Below are 20,744 nucleotides of genomic sequence, written 5' to 3' on the forward strand. Positions count from 1 at the left end.
TAAGGTGTAGCTGGTCAGAAAGCCATAGGTTGTGTAATTTACACTTGCTGAGCTCTAGGGGTGTGTTTAGACAGTGTGAAAGCGAAGGAGAATGTCAGGGTTAAAGCAAATACCTGGTTGAAAAGTGATGCTAAAGGGAAAAGTCTTATCACAAATAATTTCTGATCCAGAAATGCTGAGGGTTCCTGATGTATTCCAGAGGTAAATTAAAGTCTGCCATGCTGCATTATATTCTTCCCACTGGCTAGTCCAATTTCTTTGACACAACAGAATAATTCTGCTAGCATTTTCTCTTTATAAATCACCTATTTGGTTGACTGGTTCCACTTTTTACAAGTTCAAAACAAGCACAACCTGTTCATTTGTGGGTACAGAGTTACTCAATTGTAAACACATTTTATATATTTTACTCACTTCACAGGAACAACCGGCAACTCTGACATGTGCTAAACCCCTAAATTATACCATCACACTCTCTGAAAGTAAAACTGTACACAAGCTAGGTGGGTAGCAGGTACTAACATTTGATTTTTTTTATATGTTTGCTAAAAATAGAAAGCATTTAATAAGAAAAGCTGCTCACATAGCTGGGTTCAGGAGCCATGTTTTCTCATAATTTTATAGACTGTTTTCAATTGTTTCACTTTCTTTATTGCACTCATTTTTTAATTTGCTCATGTGAAATAAGAACATAAACACTGACCAGCCAGGAATCTCTCTCCTGTCTTCTAAACCAGTTTGCACAATAGTGGCCTAATCCCAGCTGGGGGCCTGAAGCACATCTACTATTGAGTCATAAGTATTGGTTACAGGAATAAGGTATTTAAATCTCTTTTCTGACCAAGGGGTTATTTGTGTTCTCTTCAGTTTGTATCTACCTGTTTGTCCAAGGTGATAAGCCACGTATTGCTAAAAACCTCTCTTCCCAAGTTCTTCTTTTAGGTTTTTGTAGGTTTATTAATTATTTATCAAATCACCTTTGCAAAAGGAGTCCATCCTTTGTTGGTCTTTGACACCTGGAAACAGCACCTCAATTAAATGTTTTGGATCTGTTATCTAGCATCAGTAAATAAATCTTTGGGACTATGGGGTGAGCAGCTCAGTAAAAGGCATTAAAATATTTCCTGGGTTTATGATACAAAAAATAAAATTACTCCATATGAAGTCTTACTTTTTAGAAGAGCTGGTTCCTGCCTAACACCCTGTGTACTGATTGCCTGGCAGGTTTTCTGTTCAACTTTTGAGCTTTTTAAGAAAGATTTCCTTATTCACAAAACATCCCATCCACAGGCAGAGCTCAGAAGTACTGTGTGGCCGCATTCCTGTCTGCCTCATTTATTTGTTTTTATCCCAAAGTTCAAACTCTGAAAGGCAGTTGTGAGTCCTCATTCATACCACATTCTGTGGCTAGCATAGGTCTTTCCCATGAGGATTCTTTTTGTGTTTTATAAATAAAGATAAAGTTTGGATGTTATTAAAAACAGTGTCCCAAGATCTGGACGGTGCAGGCCTGGCCAATCAGGCCTAGTGGGAGGTTTGTAACTGACCAATCTGGGTGACCTTTGAAAACTCTATATATATGATGAAATCAAAACAATAAAGGTCTTTCCTTCTTGCCACTGAGAACTGAGTTCTTTACTCTGCTAGCTGCTCAACACCGACAACATTCCTACCACAAATCTTCACAGTTTTCACAGAACAATAATGACTTTTTTTCTTTGTAGAAGAAAAGCAGTAAAGTGTATTGCTTCAAGCTGATGTCTGCTTGTCTTGAAGTAATTGTAATAATGTTTGGATTTTGGTGACATCTTCTCATTTTTACAAATGATCATAAAACTGCATCATAGATATTTGCTGTGCATGCACACTCCAAAGTTTCTCAGTCTCTCATTTTAACAAGATAACTATTGACTATGTTCATTGTCTACACTGTCTGCAGGAATGTAATAGTCACATCCTAAACATAATTTGAGAGTATGTATAAGGTAATTTCTCCCTTGTACAATAAACACTGCACCACTGGCAAATGCAGAAGGAAAAAAATAGCAACTAAAAACCTTGATGTAGAAATTAAAATTTTAAGTAAATTCCAGCACTATCAAGGCGAAGTGTAGGTGGGCTAATTCACTTTGTTGAATGTACACACATAAGATATGAACCAGAAGCCACTCTAAAACAGTAGAACTGAGATGGACCTCGGAGCAGCCTGGAAAACATGGCTTAAAGAAAATTCCATGGTGAGTATAGTGGGAAAAGGGTGATGTGGGATAATCTTATTGAGGGGCAAAGAAGATAAGGAAAAAGGGAAGCAGCACTTCGTTAATCCCTGGAGTGTAGTTTGGGTACCCTGATGGCTGCAGAAGGCAGCAGTTACAAGGCATCAGCACTATAAAAATGCTGCACATCCCAGGAGGTCTGTTAAGAGCGGCTGAAATACTGATGAGACAAAATCCTTGGAAGATCACTCCCAAATGCTAAATATTGCCAATGCAAAGGTTCTGGCTTCTCATGGTCTCCTTTTCCCCAAGGCTGACGATGGGGAAGAGAACCACGACTCTTTTGACCTTCCAGGTCACCTTCACAGCTGGCACGTGGTGTAGCCATGAACTGTGTAGGACAGACATGCACAGAACGGGTGTGTGTGACCCTATTGGAAATCAGACAAGTCAGATCCCCAGGCTTCTGCTGTGTTAGCCTGTGAGCACATCTGCTCCCTCCACTGAGGTCTTCCACAGAGGTCACTGACAGTGCTTTGATTCCAGACCACTTAGAGCCACAGCAAAATTAACTAAATAACATTGGTGACACTTTTTCATGGAGTAAAACAGAGCATGGGGAAGGGAGGTGGGCAGGAAATCTGCATTCACATAATTAAAGCTTCTGCATAATATAGCAATATGAATGAATTCTGACTGGAAGGGCGAGACAAGGCTTTCATGCTGGGGTGAACAGAAAATTGTCATTCTGAGAATTTCAACTTTTAAATTATACACACACACTTATGTATAAAACATGCACAGAGAGATGACGTCCAAAACAGGGAGACAGCCTAAACTAGATTAAGAAATTAGATCAAGCACCTGAATGAGGTGATTAGAGAAATCCTTTGTTGCAGAAGTAATAGCCAGACCCTTTAAACCTTATTGCATAGGCAAAATAGCACCTTTTGGTGAATGGAGGATGATAGTACATTCATTCATATCCGAATTTAAAAGTCCTGGCAAAATTACTCTTTCCCTTTTCTGCTCTCAGCTGCTTTGCACAGGCCCCAACCTCTCAGCTGCTTTGAACAGGTCCCAAGACAAGGAATTTGTTCCTACCTACCAACTCAATGGCCCTCATACTCTTTTTTTCCCACCTGACAACTTAGTTGGTTTTATAACTGTCTTGTTTTGTTTTCTATTGTGGGGGTTTTCTTTTAACTCTTTACCCACCCTGAATGATTCAGGGTGGAGGCAGGTGAAAGGATTCACCTGAGCTAGTGTATTGGAGAATGTGGTAATCTCCACTGCTGGAGACATGGAGTCACTTCAGAATTCTTGAAAAGGAGGTTTGCACCCACTCAGCTGTTCTTGTCTCCTCCAGCTGAGACCCCTTGTTAGGACTTTTATATCCCTCACCACATCTTGAAACTCTGTAAGTGCTAAGCAGCATACCCAGAGTCTTAGTTATCTGCTTTGGCTTAGAAATATTTCCCTGTGGGAAAACTCCATGAAAGAATGTGTTGGACATGCACTTTGAATGGTACTATTAATAATTTTAATACTCACTGTTGATATAATAACCAAATATTCATCCCCCACGTGGGGGCTGTGCTCCTCAGTAGTTGAGGTCTAGTCATCTCTTAGGGATGTCAGGAGAATCCCAAGCCTTACACAAAGGCAGCTACAGGGACAGAGGGAAGCTGGCATTTACTGGCTTCGTCCTCCCATGTGAGTTATTCTGCAAAACAGAGAGGAAAGCCATTGGAACACAGAGAAAGGGACAAGAAGGACTCTAAGGGTTGTAATGTGGGGAAGGGATTTGTGGCTTCTGGTCTCATGGTGGCTTATTTTTACATTAAGCAGACAATGGGAAAATGGCCAATCAGCAACCAGGGCTTATCTTCAGTGTCAGAAAACTTGACATGCAGTGTACTTTTGTAAATTATATCAGAAATCATGTTCCTTTTATGAGGAGTGTCTTTTTGGGTAGGTAATTTTTATATTAGGAAAAAAGAAGTTGGCTGAGTTTGCAGAATTTTTAACATACTATAATGTTACTGAAATCTGTAGTATTACTAAAATACATTCAAAGTTTTGGTCCAATTTATGGAGCTAAAAGTAATAATTATAAAAAAGATGTTGACATGATTTCACTTATTTGAACTTTACTGTGCTAGAAAGATTCAGTGTCAGTTTGTGAAAGCCACTTCAAGGAAAAATTGTCTCTGCTCTGCAAGAACTTTCATCATCAATAACATTCTGCGTTCTTTCTTCTTGTAACATCAAAATAAAACATCATTTATGTCTGTTATATAGATTTGAAAATGACATTCACAATACAAAAATAATATTCATATAAAGTATTCAGCTTGAAGATAACTGTTGTACTGTCCTGATACAAAACTGCTGTGTGTACTTGCCAACCACGTATTAAAGTTAAGTGATAATATTACTTTGTGCATTTGCTCTAAATCCGTGACAAGCATAATTAATACCAATAACCAGCAAGGTGAAAGTAGGATTCATTCTTAGGTGATAAATATGCCAGTTTTCTTTCCCAAACAACAAATTCCAAAACTTTCTTATCACTGGATAAGATTAAAAAGAAAAAATGAAATGTTGCACAGCTTTGTCCAGTGACACTTATGAACCATTACTCTGGTCTGTGGAAGATCACGCTGTGGATGCATCACTGGTATAGACAAGCACAGTTCAAGAATCTTCTACTGATGTTCAGAACCAGCAGTGAAGTGAGAGATGTGATGCAGGCTCAGATAAACACAAATTACTTGTTTCATTACAGTAAATAGTTTGAATCAAAAAGCAGCATTCTGAAAACATGAATTACCCTGCTATCTGAATTTCTCTTAGAAATGGAGATGAGTTGAAGTTAGTACTCAGCTGAGTATCTAAACCTCTTCTCTCTACAGGATTACCCACTGCTGCTAACAAATCACCCATAAAAATGCAGGTCAGGCATTTGGAACCTACATCTAATGCTTACAAAACTCCCATTTAAATGAATTATGGAATCGCTCACTCCAGTTGCAGTGCCTACAAGTAGATAAAAGAGAATATGTCTTTGTGACCTTTATACAGGTTCTGCTGCATTTATATATTATACAAACAGCTTATTTTGTATGTGATACCACTGGCTGTGGAATAGGAACCACTACCTCCTCAAAATTTTAGAGGGGTAGAGTTGTGTCCCAGCAAAGCCAATGTCACAGAATGGCTGAGACTGGCAAGCACCTCAAAAGTCATACAGTCCAACCCCATCCCTGCCCAAGCAGGGTCAACTATTTTGGTCAAGGATGTGGCCAGATAGATTTTTTAATATTTCCCAGGATAGAGACTCTACAGCCTTTCTGGGCAACTTATTCCTGTGCCTGGGTTGTTCCTCTCCAGGAGCAGGACTCTGCACTTTCTTTTGCTCAACTCTATGAGATGCCTCTTGGTCCATTTCTCCAGCCTGTCCAGATCTTTCTGAATGGCAGCACAGCCACCTAGTCTGTCAAACACTCCTTCCAGTTTTGTGTCATCTGCAAACTTGTGGAAGGTGCATGATGGGCCAGTATTCAGGTCATTGATGAAGATGATAAGCAGTATTGGCTCCAGTATTTACCCCTTTAGAACACCACTAGAGGCTGGTTAGCAGCTGGACCTGATGCCGCTGGTCACAGCTTTATCAGCTCAGCAGTTCAGCCAGTTTTGAAACAACTTCCCTGTCCGTTTTGCTAGCCCATATTCCATCAGAATTTCTACAGGGATGTTAAGAGAGACTGTCAAAAGCTGTGCTGAAATCAAATAAATAGAAGTCACTGTTTTCCCGTATTCACTCCATTGTAGAAGCCTCTCAGGTCAGGCATGATTTCATCTTCACAAATCCATGCTTACTACTCCCTGTAACCTTCTTGTCCTTTATTTGCCTGGAAATGGTTCTCAGGGTTATATGCTTATCATCTTCCCAGAGATCAAGTGAGGAGTTCCGACCCGTAGTCCCCTGAAAATTCCTTCATGTCTTTTTGAAGATGGTAATGGCATTTGCTTTCTATCAGTACTCAGGAATCTCCCCTGATCACCATGACCTTCCATTGTTAATCAAGAATGGACTCAGAGATGCCAGCAGCTTGCTCAGCACTTGCAGGTGCATCCCTGTTGGTCACATGGACTTATATGTGTCCAGTTTATTTCAGTGTTCCCTGTCCTTATCCTTGCCCAACAGAACTATTTCTTGCTTCAGGGCCCTGTGATTCATGGGTTTCTAGTGAAGATGGAGGCAAAGAAGGAGCTGAGTACCTCTGCTCTTTTCACATCATCAGCAAGTTCATTATTTCCTTCCCTTTTCAGCAGCTGGCACACTTTTTTCCTAGTCCCTGCTGCTGATAGACCTGCAGAAGCCCTGCTTGTTGCCTTTCACAGCCTTCAGACACAATGATCTTGATAATGAGCATTTGCAGCCCTGAAAGCCAATTGTGCTCTGGGCTGCATCAAAAGAAGCATGGCCAGCAGGGCCAAGGTGGGGATTTTGCCCCTCTGCTCTGCTCTGGTGAGATCCCACCTGGCCACCAAGGTGATTGGAGGGATGGAGCACCTCTCCTACAAAGACAAGCTGAGAGAGATGAGGCTGTTCAGATGGGAAAGAAGGCTCCAGGGAGACCTTGCTGTGGCCTTTCAATACTTAAAAGGGTTAAAGGAAAGAGAGACATTGAAGGCCTTCAATGACAGGAGGTAAATGACAAGGGGTAGGTTTAGATTAAATATTAGGAAGACATTCTTTATTGTGAAGTGTGTGAGGCACTAGCACAGGTTGCCCAGGGAAGCTGTGGATTCTCTATCCCTGGAAGTGTTCAAGGACAGATTGGATGGGACTTTGAGCAACCTGGTCTAGTGGGAGGTGTCCCTGCCCATGGCAGGGGCATTGGAACAAGATGACCTTTAAGCTCTCTTCCAACCCAAACCATTCTGTGCTTCTATGACCTTCAGTTGGACCTTGTCCACCACCTTATGAAATTACCTTTCACATTACATTTCTGTTTTATTTGGCATGGCTTCACACCCTTGGGCATCTTCATAGGCTGTCTGTACTTTTTTCACCATGTGTGTTGTCAGTTGCAATAGTGGAAATCCAGAAGAGTTTTGTCAGGGATCAGCAGAACTTTCTGGACTATCAGTAGCATAGCTGAAAGCAGCAGCAGGCCTATGGGCTGCATGTATAGTAAGTGTTTCAGAGCCTTCAAAATTGTTGTGTTTAAAAATAGGGGGTTCCAGAGCCAAAGTCTATAGTTGCTTGTAGGGTCTATCATACCCTGTCTCCCCCTAAGCTGTCAAGTTAATTTTCACTTTTCCTTCTACAATATTCTTGGTGACAGCACCTTTTCTCCACACTTTTCCCTTCCCTCTTTTCCCTCAATTCCAGCTTCAGCTTGGCCAAAAATTTGTACATAGGAAAAATACAAAATAATTTGCAGTGAGGTGAGCAAAACTTTCAGATCTTATCTTTGCTAAACCTGGAAAAGTTCTAATTTAAATTCAGACTAGGATCTTAGCCTACCTTTGCCATCATATTCCAAGCCCCATCTGGCAAAATATAGAAGTGCTTTTTGGGAGAAGGGCAGTTTAGTCCCAGTGAGGATGAAGTGATTTTTTCCCAAGTCTTGGATTTGATGATTTTATTCAGACCCTAATCAATTAAGTAGTTTGCTTTGGTTTTTGTATCATCTGCTCCTCAGAAAGGAAATTTGATTTTTAAAATATATAAATTTAGTCTAGAACACGTATTTCAGATTTGTACTCACCTAATCAGAATGCAATGAAAACAAAACCAGCCGAGCAGCATGCAAATCACTAGGAATACACTGAAGATCTGTCCATCCACATTCATATTACAAATGAACCAATATAGATCTAGTAATTTTTCACTGAAAATAGATGCAGTAAGTAGTCATGCTCTTTTTCATTTAGCATTAATCAGACTAGATTCTCCTTTCAGTTTCACCAGAACAAAGTAAGTAATTTATTCTAAATTGCATCTGGAGTTACTCCACATTTTTTCTGATGCCACTGAGAACAGAATATGTCCCAGACACTGCAGTTAGCTTGTCTCATTTACACCTCATATTACCTCCTTTTCAAGAACTCATTTATTAACATAATTTTAAAACAATGAAAGAAGTTGCTTTTACAGTCATTTTGGGTCAAGCTTGGCTACCGTCATATAACAATCTAGTTTTGGAATAAATAATATGCAACATGTTGAAAGGCCACTTACTTGCAGAATTGCTATCATTAAAGGAGTCACATCATTCTCTGACTCCTTATTTCTCTGAAATGTATATGACAGCTGAAATTCCCATCCAGACAACATTTCATGCCTTCTACCAAGAGGATGATTTTGTTGAGTACAACAAGAGCATAACCAGTGTTTGAACTACATAAGATTTAATTTTTCCCTGGGCTAGTGCAGGGTTATCCACAGCAAGGACAGTGTGTATGCCTGTGGGACATGACACTAGTAACCACATACATGGCAGCACCCTTGATGGTGCATCTTAAGAATTCACTACTTTGGGAAGAAAGCTGCATCTACAGAAACTTCTCTTGGTGTCTGCTCAGGCCTGATTCCCCAGCTGGTTAAGTCCTCTCCATCTAATGGGCTCTCAGATAAGAAAGCAGAGATGGAAAAATGGCATCTCCCATCATGGCTTCAATGCAGTCTGTGACTCCAACAGCTTAAATCCCCCTCAGACCATATAAAATGTACCCCTTTCTATCTTCTTTGATAACTTCAAAATTCAGCTCCAAAGATACAGTAAAGATTTCCTCAAGTTCCAAGACCATTGACTTCCCAATTTGAAGGGTGGATGAACCAGTTTTCATGCATCCATAGCTATGTTCTGAGCAAAAATGGTGCTCTAAGAAAGTATGGAATTGCTTTTTAGTTTACTGGGTATATGAACATTCATGTACAATTCTTGTCATCTGCTGGTCTCCAGTTCTCTGGAGGCACCATTGGAAATAGTTTTTTTCCTCAGAGGTATTTTAAGTATTTTTGTAACTTATTTTTAGCAGCATCAGTGATGCTTCTCAAGAAGCAAAAGTGAGATGGAGCACTTGTCCTGATCTCTGTTTAGAAGAAGGCCTAAGAAGTAATGCACAATTTGAAAACTCCTAGACGATGTCCATATAAATTGAGAACTCACAAGAACAATGTTTTCTTTTTTTAGAAACCTTCCATCAAAGGTTTCTGAGACCATTTAGTGTCTCCTCACAATTGCAGTTCATCCAGAAAATTCAAGTTCAGATCCAGTAGGGCAGTCTAGCTGTGTTATATGATGTGCTGTGCAGATGTAGATATAGGACATAGAAAACAGAGAAGCTTGGCTTTAGGGGATATAATCACTGACACACCAATGAGATCTCACTGGTTCAGCTATGAGCAGTTCATATCCTGAGCGGTGGACATGTTTAAAAAAAGATTATTCCTCAGATATGAAATATTATGTGAATGAAAAGTATTGCTGCTTTCCAAATTTGGTAGTGGTGAATATTTTCTTCCTGAACAAATAATCTAGTTTAAACATGAAGTGTAAAATTTATTTATCTTTGATGAATGATATTTTGGTTTTATTTCAGTGCAGAGCATTTAAATATAATGATTAAAAACCAACACACAAACTTCAAACATATCCAGATGACAGTTCTATTTTTTATGTAACCATTTTCAGAAGGTTAAATTTTCTCAATATAAAAAGCACAGCTCTGCCATACCACCGTGCAGTTCCAAATGTCTGTTCACTCTTTTGAATAACAAGAGGTCAACTTGATCAAACCACCATGGCAGACAAATGTAATGATATACCTGCACTGCAAGCGTTTATTGTGTTTGGCAGGTGCTTATGTACTGGTCAGACAAAGTGAAGCTCAGCATAGAGTAGAATATATACTTTATTGTTGAGGTTCAGGAAAAGGCTTACATTTGAATTGCTTGCATGTGATTGCCTTAGAAAAAGCTGTACATCCTTGTAGAGGTGAAATGAAAAGCCTTACTTACCATGATTGGCTGTCTGTCAATAGCTCATCCCCTAAACTTTTCCGAACAGTCTGAATGCCAGCTGGCATCTTGAGAAGAAGTACAAGAGAGCTGTGAAGAAGGCATCGAAAACTGTCTTGAATTTGAATTTCAGTTTAGCAATGCTCTGGGGTTTTTTTATTGTTGTTAGACCTTTGAATGTTTTACAGTAGAAGTTTTTGTGTAACAGTGATGTTCAGTCTGAAAATTTCCTAGACTTGAGCTGCAGATTCCATTTTCTGACTTTCTTCTGAGGAAGGGAAGCTGGTCCTGCACTACTAAACTCAGGAAATACTTTTCTTGACAAATGCCAAGCAGCCCGTCACATACTTAACATAAAATAGGTTTCTGAGTTTGAATGGTATTCATTTCCCTAGTCGGTTATTTGTAAAATAAAACAAACAGAAAGTGTTCAGAAAACCAATTCTAAGCAAGTTTGATTCAGGTGATTCAAGAATGTTGAGAAATAAAAGCAAATTTTTTAAACAAATTAGTTGATGAATACCCAAAGTTCTGCTCTCAGCTCTCAGCTTTCTTTGACCATAACTATTTTATGGATACTTTGTGTAATGCTCTATATGTATATATACATATACACAGTACAAATACACACACACACATATATATATGCATATGTTAAGTCAAATTATTCTAGACAAGTATTTTAGCTGTGTAACTCTGATTCATTAGCAAATGGGTAAAAAATTATAGCGAATACCATATTTATATGGTAAATCTTGTAATGTCTGGAAAACAACTGGGATCTTAGACTGTATGTGACAAAGTGTGCTGTGTACGTCATCTACCCAGGAAAAATAATCATGAATGCTTTGAAGTTTGTTGTACTTTCTTGTCCAAAAATTGTTCTGTGATTTTGGCCTTGTATTTCATAAAGCCAATTTCATGTCACATTTTTAATAGTTGGTATTGACCTGAAAAACCCTTTACACAGAAACCTCTTTACATTATTTAAAAAAGTCAGAATATAGTCAAGAATGTGCTCATATCCTTCATGGTGCATACATGTAACATGGTGCATAAGGCATGCTCATCTAGACTGTCTGTCTCAATCAGAGTTCTAGTAAATTCCATAAATAATTTTTACTTGCCATGCTCTCTTTCTCATCTAGCAGCAGCCCTCATTGGCCATTAAAAACTGCCACTGGAATTTGTGTGCCTCTCAGAGCAGTGTTGAGACCTTTTCTTGGAAATAGATGAGGAATCCATGACTGTTTCCTAGCTCTGGTAATATCAGAAAAATTTGTAATAAAAATAAGAATGTAAATTATTCCTATGATGTGTCCTAGCACAGACCATACTTATTATCTGTTTTCCAGAGTGCTGGGAAGATTGGTACAGCTACTGGCAAATGCTTCTAATCACTGTGGGTCATGTGGGAAGGGAAGGGTTAATCTTTATTCTTTACAAATCATCATGTAGATATTTTATTTTTAAAGTAAAGGATGAAAAAACCCACATTGTACATTGTAGTTTGATTGGAAGGCCTATCAATCAGGTAATTCAGTTTCCAGTAAAAAGATAAACTAATGCTGATAAGTTTGCATTTTTTCCCTCATTCTTTAATCTGACTTCTATCTTTTGTGAATGACATTGGACATACATAGTTATCAAAAAATGAATATTTTGTTTATGTATATAGATTCTTCAGATTGCCCGCATTAATGACTCTTAACCTTTAAACTGATTTATAAACATGTAAGAATAAAATGTCAGCATTCATTTGTCATCTTGCAGTAAACTGTCAGCATTCGTTTCTCAGCTAAAATAGAATATCTGTCTAAGAATTTACATTAGGCTTTGTAATCAAACTAGATTAACACCAGTGCAGCTCAGCATGAAAACTTGATATCAAGCATACACACTCCATTAATACCTTAATGTGCATTCCAGGCTACATCTCGTCATGATCTAGTGAATTCAGTAGGACTTGCTGCTGAAAAATGTGACCAACTCATGCAGTCTCTTTGTCTAACACATCAGTACAACACTGTATTGTCCTTAAAAGGGAAGGGACAAAGTTTTAAAGGATAAATACTGAATACTGGCAAGCAATGGTGTACATTCATGAAGAGGGAGAGAGAAAACTTCAACGAATGGGTCTTGGCTGTTCTTCTGTGGACAAAAAGATGAGCAATAGCATAGTTTTATTACTGGTTGAAAAGGGACATTCCCCAGGGAGGTTTATGATATGATCCATTCAACTGGAAGGCAATCAGATTTCTGCAAATGTTCTGATAATCAGTTAATCTGAATGACTGCTATTTTAGATGTGTGTTTTATTTCCTGGAACAGAGCTGGAATGCTGACTGAAGTGGTGGAAGGAGCACCTCCCCTGCACGAAAAGGAAACCCAGTGTGAATACACCCTATGTTCAATTATTGTTCTGTCTTTCTTGGATGCAAAGGAAGGATCAAAATCGGTGAGGAGACATTGTTTTCTATGGTGAGACCCAATATTTCTGGACAAAATATGGATCTGGGGAAATCATGGAGAAGGACCTAAGCACCAAACTGAAATGGATGGTAATAGTTTTGCTAATCAGTGGCTGCTCTTGAAGGTGAGAAGTGTTTCCCAGTGTGATATCTCCCCACAGTTCACCTCCAGTTATCCTCTGCAAGATGAGCCACTGTACAATGCAGAAGAACCACTAATGTAGGTGTTAAAAGAGCCCTGTGCATACTTTCTAGCTGAGATGTGTCTGAGAATCTGTAGCAGGATTCTCTGCCTGGAGTGGGGATAAAACAACTCCAACAATACCCTATTTGCAAAGCTATCAGTGGTGAATAGAGAAGGGGATGTCATGCTGCTTTTGGTGTTGAAGAATGCTGAGACCAGCCTGACTCATCGATCCCAAAGTTAATCATTCTGAGAAAGAACAATATTCCTGATAAAATACCTGACAAAGGAATCAACAAGTGATACTACTGATAAAGATGCTGAGCTGACACAGCTGGCCTGGAGACATGTGAATGACAATGTCTATGAAAGCCCAGTCCCAGTTTCTAACTTCCAATTTATCTCTTCTTTGGAGTGTGCTTGGAGATTTCTCTCTTGAGTGGGGACACCCCTGAAGGTTACTTCTTGAGGTAGAGCAAAAGAGATTTGTTCACATATGGGTATGGGGTGATTAACAGCAATCCCTACTTAATAATTGTTTTTGCTAGTTTTAACATAATTGCTTCATTATTGCTTCCAAAATTGTGCACTATTCTATGCTAGCAGTTATAGCTACGTATATTGTGTAATAAATAATTCTAAGTTCTTTTAGTCTAATAATTTTCATAATAAATCCATTATTTTTATATAAATATGTTTGATTTGGCATCCTTTATCCTGCAGAACAAGGCTGTATACAGATTCAGTTACACCTCTACAATACTTTACACGCAAACCCATGACAAAGTCTGGGGCTACGATTGGATCCAGCCACACCCAGACTCCTCTCTGAGGAGCTGGGAAAGGGAGTCCTTTCTGTACCTCGTGATTCACTGGGAGGTCTTCTCTAATAAACTTTGTCTGAAGCTTCCACTGTGGCCGCGACCTTTCCCGGCCGGCCCGGCTGGGGTGGATGCGCGGGGGATGCGCGGGGGATGCGCGGGGGATGCGCGGATGATGCGCGGGGGATGCGCGGGGGATGCGCGGATGATGCGCGGGGGATGCGCGGATGATGCGCAGGGGATGCGCGGATGTTCCCTGCCGGGAGCTGGCAGGACCAGCCCTGTCCCGGGCTCACCCTGCTCTGGGGAGAAGCCATCTCACAGCAAAGATGAGACGAGGATGTGTTTCTATAAATGTGTTAAAGTAGAAGTGTAAATGTTATGCTGAAGCATTGCATTTATATTTAAGTCTTCAACAGCTACAGTTGCAGAGGAGTCTGTATGAGGAAAGACTGGATATTTAAAGTCTTAACAGCTTTTGTTTAAAGCTATTCAGAGTATTGTAAATACGTTTCATAATGTTTTATATTGTTTACAATGTTTTCTGTGGGTATGTAGTGTTTGCTAACTCAGAAACTGTATAGAATTCCCTGTTTGAAGAGAATGGGGCGTTGTTAACATTTATTTATCAGTGTTTTACATACCACCATTCCTGATTTTTAACTGTGTAATGCTTTCTCAAAAGTCAAAAGAGAGACCTGACTTATAAATGAACACAAAGTTTTGTTGCAGGAAAGTTAGGTCTACAAAACAAAGTATAATATTATCTCAGTTTCCCTACTATGTAGCACAAACATTTCCAAGTATTTAGTCTCAAGTCGAAGACTATTTGGCATGTTTTAAATACTAATTTTTCGTTAGTCAGACCTTCATTCCTGTGGTGAGATTCAGGATATTTTTCTCCATTACTTCCAGTGGCAGGCAGTCTAGCTGCTGCCACCCTTGTGGTAGGCATGGATCTTTATCAGAGTCAGGCAAATAGGCATTACAATTCATCTTTATCTCTTCTCAGTCAAGAGCACCATCCTGCATGTTCTGTGCTAATGCACACAGATTTCTACTTGTCCTTCAGCAAAAACCAGGACTGACCAGCACTGGTTGGTTATTTTGAAGACATATAACATTTTCTTTAGACAGTTACCCAGATTCTTTAATCAATCAGAATGAACATTGGAGTTGCAGAAGTTGTCTTGTAAGTATTATATTCATGCTTCTTTCTCCCCAGTGCCTGGCATGATCCTGTTTCAGCAATCTTGCTTAAAAAAAAAAGGTAGTATTTTGGAGGATTTTCTTATTCCTGATGTGAAGTTTCACATTTGCTCAGAGGAACGAACTTCTGATCCTGGACTTCCCTCTTCTGGCAGTTCAGTGTATTCTTCAGGCTTACGTGACTCAAATGTCATGTGACTTGGGTGGTCAAACATAACTAAGCAGTGTAACCTAATGATGAATATTGAACACTCAATCTGAAAATATTAAGTGAGAATAAAACTTGTTTCAAATCTGGTGAAGAAATTAATGTAATACTGACAAACATGACATATTTCTAAATACGGATATTCTTCTTCATCCTTTATTGATTCAGTATTGATAGACCATATTGGTAAAGGTAGCTCTCCAGAATATATCTACTATATTCACAGATCATTTTATTAGAGAAAAATATTCTTCACAATTAGCTGAATCCCCCTCACTCCTAATGTAGCACTTCTGACCATGGGCAGATTAGTGTGAAATTTAATTTGTGCTAATCTGTCCAAGACCGAGGAAGCACAAAATATATTTTATGCAGTGTTTACTCACTTTACCATATATAGATAAATGCATGAGTGACAAATCATGCAGCTTCAGGTTTACTGGAGTGAATATCTATAGTGCCATTAGGCCTGCATTTCATTATTTTATTTTTGTTGCTATGGGAAAGCAAGGACTGGGCTCACATTCTTAAGCAAATATATAAATGAAAATCTGTAAAGTTTTAAAAGAGGTTTAAACATATCAATTTCTATCTACAGAGTGGATATAAGTTTTCTGCTACTTTCATATAGGTTATATAGAAGAGATTCTTTTTCTTTATATGGTATTGACAATGTTTTAGATTACTTAGATAAGCAGATCTCTTCGGACGAAAACTATGAAAAGGTGCAGATTTTGTGATGGAAACGAAGAGTAATTTGCTTCATGAACACATGAAAACAGCTGCTGCTCTGTTTTCAACTGCAGTAGGAGTGCTGCTGGCTTTTCAGGCTCTTGTTGCAGGAATCAGTTCTGATTTGCTTTAGCGTGATAAAACCAGATGTGCGAGCAAGACTGCTCGTGCACCAACTGTCATGTCTCCAAAGAGTGCTGCAAAAAAGTTGTTACTATTCAGACATTGCAAAGCTCTCTCAATAATTCTCACATAGTTTGAAATGACACACTGTGTATCTCCCCCAAAAGCTTGTAAAACAGTGGGATGAATGCTAAAATGTGACACAGTTTGAGAGTTATTTATAAGTGATATTTGGGATCATATTTGCTGCAAAAACAAGGGCCATTGAGTAGCTTCCAAGAGTTGTTTGGCAGTTACTCTATATTTTTTTTAATGAATTATTCTCTGTGATTTATAGTTATGGCCAAAATGGAATCGAGTGTCTTTCCATTAGGAGCCTGGCAGGGTTCAGCCCGTGTTTTGCTATCCGTGGAAAACTCTGTCACTAATTAACTGATGCAATACAGTAAAGCAAGGCAAGGGTTGGGGGATCTGCAAGCAGTGGCAGGGATGCTCAGGGTGGATAGACAGGTGCCCAGTACTTCTGTGAATTTGGGCATATTTCTTTAGAAATAGATCCAAATTGGACAACAAGTACATTTTGAGAATTTACCCATTTTGTGATTTACAATCTGCTGAGCACTTGCTTGCAAAAGGCTGCACTGGGGTGTCCCACAGGGACTTTATGTGGCATAAGTGATTCAATCTGATCAGTATGAACTTCCTGATGGATGGAAGCAAAATTCTTATTTTTTGCAACTAGTTAAAAACAGAGGTAAAACAGCTTCAGTTTTGCAGGTACTTTAATTGCTGGGTTGTGGAGCAATTTCAACAGGATGACAGCAGTTTGCATTCAGTCTTTTACAAAGGCAGATTTTGATGTGGTTTATGCAGCAAATGTTCTCTTCTTGTATTTGCTGCTCTCTTTTATGACTCCCAGTGTCCATGTGTGCCTGTTAATCATGCATAGCCAATATTCAGGTGGCAAAGCCATGTGTTGGCAGACTGCAGTTGGATCCTGTTTGTTTTTCGTAACCAAACATAAACAACATACCAATACACTTTGAAAACCTGTGCTGCTATGGTTCAGCAATTGAGCTAAAATATTAAAGGGCTGGAGTGGCAATGTGCTTTATTTTAAATACAAAAAGTATTTAAAATAAAGCATTCTGTAAAACATTCATACAGTTCAAAAGAAAATATGTGTATTTTGCCATTGGACAGAACCCTTGCCATTAATAGTCATTATAATACATTATTTATTGTTCATAAAAAAATCACAGAGTTATCACATATTTTTATAACAGGTATGTACCTCTTTCTGTGCTATCCAGCTAAGTCTGCTCATGAACCTCTGCAACTCAAATTTCCATTTGAATTTCAAACATGTTTAAAAGAAGCATTTTGATTTCTGAAACCAAATCTGTTTAAGACCCAATAGGCTTCAGGTGTGATTCAGCATTAAATGTGCCTTTGCCTTCCCTGCTGAGGTCCCTGATACCTCCTCCTCCTCAGATTGTGGCCTGAGTTTCATTTCCCTGGTGTGATGCCCTTTAGAGGCTAAAAGCCAAGACTTAGTTGGACATTTCTGTGTTTATCTTAGCATAGGATTTTGTCCATCAAGGTAGAAATGTGGCTAATGCACACCTCTAACCTGAAGCAGTCAGCTGAATAACTGAAAAATTTTAAAGCTAGGCATTATGCAACTGTGTTTTGCCTTTGGATCTTCCTAACCCCAGTCATGCTCAACCCATGAATTACGTCAAACTGTTCTCTTGTCATCCAAAATCCTCCTTGGCCCCTTATCTCATTCAGGTATTCTTGGAAATATCTGGCGTGCCAGGCCCAGCAAGCAGGAAAGAAAGGATTGAAAATACTTCTCCCTCTTTTGGATGTATTTTCTGACAGTGCTGCTATTGACCTAGGGAGTGATATGATAAAACAGTCATGCATTGGTATTCATAATATTATTAAAATGTCTAGTTTTTCACAACTAGTTCTGTCACCAAAAAAAGCCATTTTAAGAAGTGTTCACAGATGTTGGCTGGATTCTAAAATAGATGTTAACTGCCTCAATTTAAATTGGTTACTAATACAGAGTGTTACTTTAGATTCAGAAATTTGAACAATACTTTTGACAGTGAAAGAGACTCAAATATATCTTTTGGAATGCGCAGGAGAGGGCAATGAACATTCAAGCAAAAAAGGAAGCTCCTAAACTGCCTTATGCAGAAGTGCACAAAGGAAGATCAAAGGAGAAATGCAAGTATCATCTTCTCATGGATTTTTGACAACATTATATTCTAGTAAAAACTCAGCAGCCATTGAACCACAATATTCTGGTTTCTCTCCTGTTACACTGGTTAAAGAGATCAAAAAAGTAAACTAGATCAGATTTTTTTCTCTCTGGATTGTCAAGTAATTTGCACATCTCTTTTACATTTTTCAAGCTAGCAGGATGTTGATAAGAGCACTCAGTGAAAACATCCTCAGTTATATTTAGGACTGTTTTATTCTTCACCTCTCAGAAGTATTTTAACCTCTTTCTCAAGTTCATTCAGGAATTGGGCCCTAAAATTATTTACAATAACTCACTCCCTGTGTGTGAAATTTGAAATTACAGTTCAAATCACTTCCTTACTCCCCTACACAGAAAATATATGATACTCGTGCTTACACATTGCAGACCCAGACTCCCAGTTGCAGCTGGCATTAAAGATTATAGTTTATTATCTGTGCCTTTTTACAAGGTCATCCATTCTTTCTTGTTGCTTTATGAGTTTTTCTGCTCTTGTCATTTTAAGTGGTATCATGTCTATCGATCATCATCTTCATGTCTTCAGTTTTCATGTCAGTCTCCTGCTGTCTCAAATTGAAGCTTTAAAAATTTTTATCCTGTGCAGGCATTGTAACTGGAATCACACCTAACCTATTACAACTGCCATAATATCTTCCACATGATTACTGTAAGTACAGTACATCTGATAAGATCTGCAAAGCAAAGTAGAGCCTCTGTAGTCAATAGTGACTTCTCCGCTGCCGTTGGAAAACATTTTTATCTTCCCAGGAATTATTATCATCAAGGGAATCTAAACACCTCAAAAATACAATAAAAACTAAAACCTGTCTGCTGATTGTTTCTATCCATTTCACCTCTAAGTATTAAACCTGTTGATTTCCTGATGAAAGATTTTGATACATTCAAATGATTTGGCTTAACGAGGAGAAGATGAAAACACCTGACTTACTACCAGAACAATCACAATAAAATTATAACATTGGTATTTTATGTATTTTGATCAGCTCTGTGAGTTACATGGACTTAAGCTAAAGGAAAATCAACTTTCTATCCCTTTGTGCCTTATTTGTAGCAGAATTGCATGAGAGGATGCAAACTCTTCTTTCCATTAGCCATTCCTAACTTTAATTTAAAGGCAACTAAGTTATCAGAGAATTATTTAGGTTGGAAAATACCTCAATAAAATGTTGCAGAAAGGCAAATAAAAGTTTAAATTTATATAACAATTTTTAAGTATTAAAGAGACATGTCATTAATATTATCCATATTAGTGGATATTTACTGTACTGATAAATTGTTCTGTCAAGGCTGAGTTCAGAGCTGAATTGAAAAGCTTGAAAATTTACAGTGCAACTAAGCATTAACACATCACCAAAGCACAAACTTGGATAGTTGAGGTTACAAATGGAAAAGATTAAATGTGTTTTAAATCTCTGAAAAAATATTTATCATACACTATTGATATTTTCAATTGTTCAAGATGCATTTTTACTTTCTTGCTAATTACTGTCATTTGAAAGAGTGTTTAGAACTATTTCTATAATAGTTTTTATACACATATATTTAACAACATCAAATTCTGTGTATCTGTTTTTTTCTGAAGAGTGTAACCTTGTAAGTAGGTCTTTACCCATTGTATGACTAAAGTAATTTATATAGTAAATATACATTCCACTTCAAACACTTATCGTTCTAAATATATGCAAAAAGCACCTCACAGCCACAGTTTTACTTCCAAACTAAGTAGAACCAATTTAAGGTCGAGCCATGCCCCGTGACTGCCCATTCTGTTCAGCTACCAGCATGTTTCCTGGCAATTTTAGCCATGTTAACTAGCTTTCTAACTGGCAAACTTGAGCATAATTTGGTCTTAATGGCATTTACTGAGCAACTAGAATTCTCAGCCTCCTGAACAATGCAGCATCCTAATGTATCCTAAAATAAGACAGATAGAAATGTCCAGTTTATATCCAGTTTGTTTCAGTGTTCCCTGACCTGATCTTTGTCCACCAAAGATAAATGTACTTTGCTCCAGGCTTTCCCTCTGGTCTCAGGATCATCCTGGCTGTCTGTCCCGCCCTCAGGTATCCCATGATCCCTTCCAAAGGTAACATCAGACAGACAGACAAAGCAAAGGAGGTCACCTCCCTGGAGCACCTGGATTTTGTGCCAAGGGGCACAAGCGAGCTGTGCCAGCAGCCTGGGCTGAGACCAAACACAGGATGGCTACAAAGTGTGGTCAGCCTCTGGAGCAGCAGTAGGTTCAGGTGACTCCAGGAGCAATCTGATAGATACACATCTGAAATCCAGCACATGGGGCCTTAGAAAGGAGTTCTTCAGCTTAATGGCAGCTTTGTGGAGGAGAAACTGAGACCAGTTTGGCAGGTACAAAAGCAGCAGTGAAGATTCTGGGCCTGGGACTAGCCAAGCATATGGCTTAGCCTCCAGGTTTTACTTCTGG

The sequence above is a fragment of the Lichenostomus cassidix genome, chromosome 2, assembly GCF_008360975.1.
Source record: "Lichenostomus cassidix isolate B80296 chromosome 2, HeHo_3.0, whole genome shotgun sequence".
NCBI classification, from domain to species: domain Eukaryota; kingdom Metazoa; phylum Chordata; class Aves; order Passeriformes; family Meliphagidae; genus Lichenostomus; species Lichenostomus cassidix.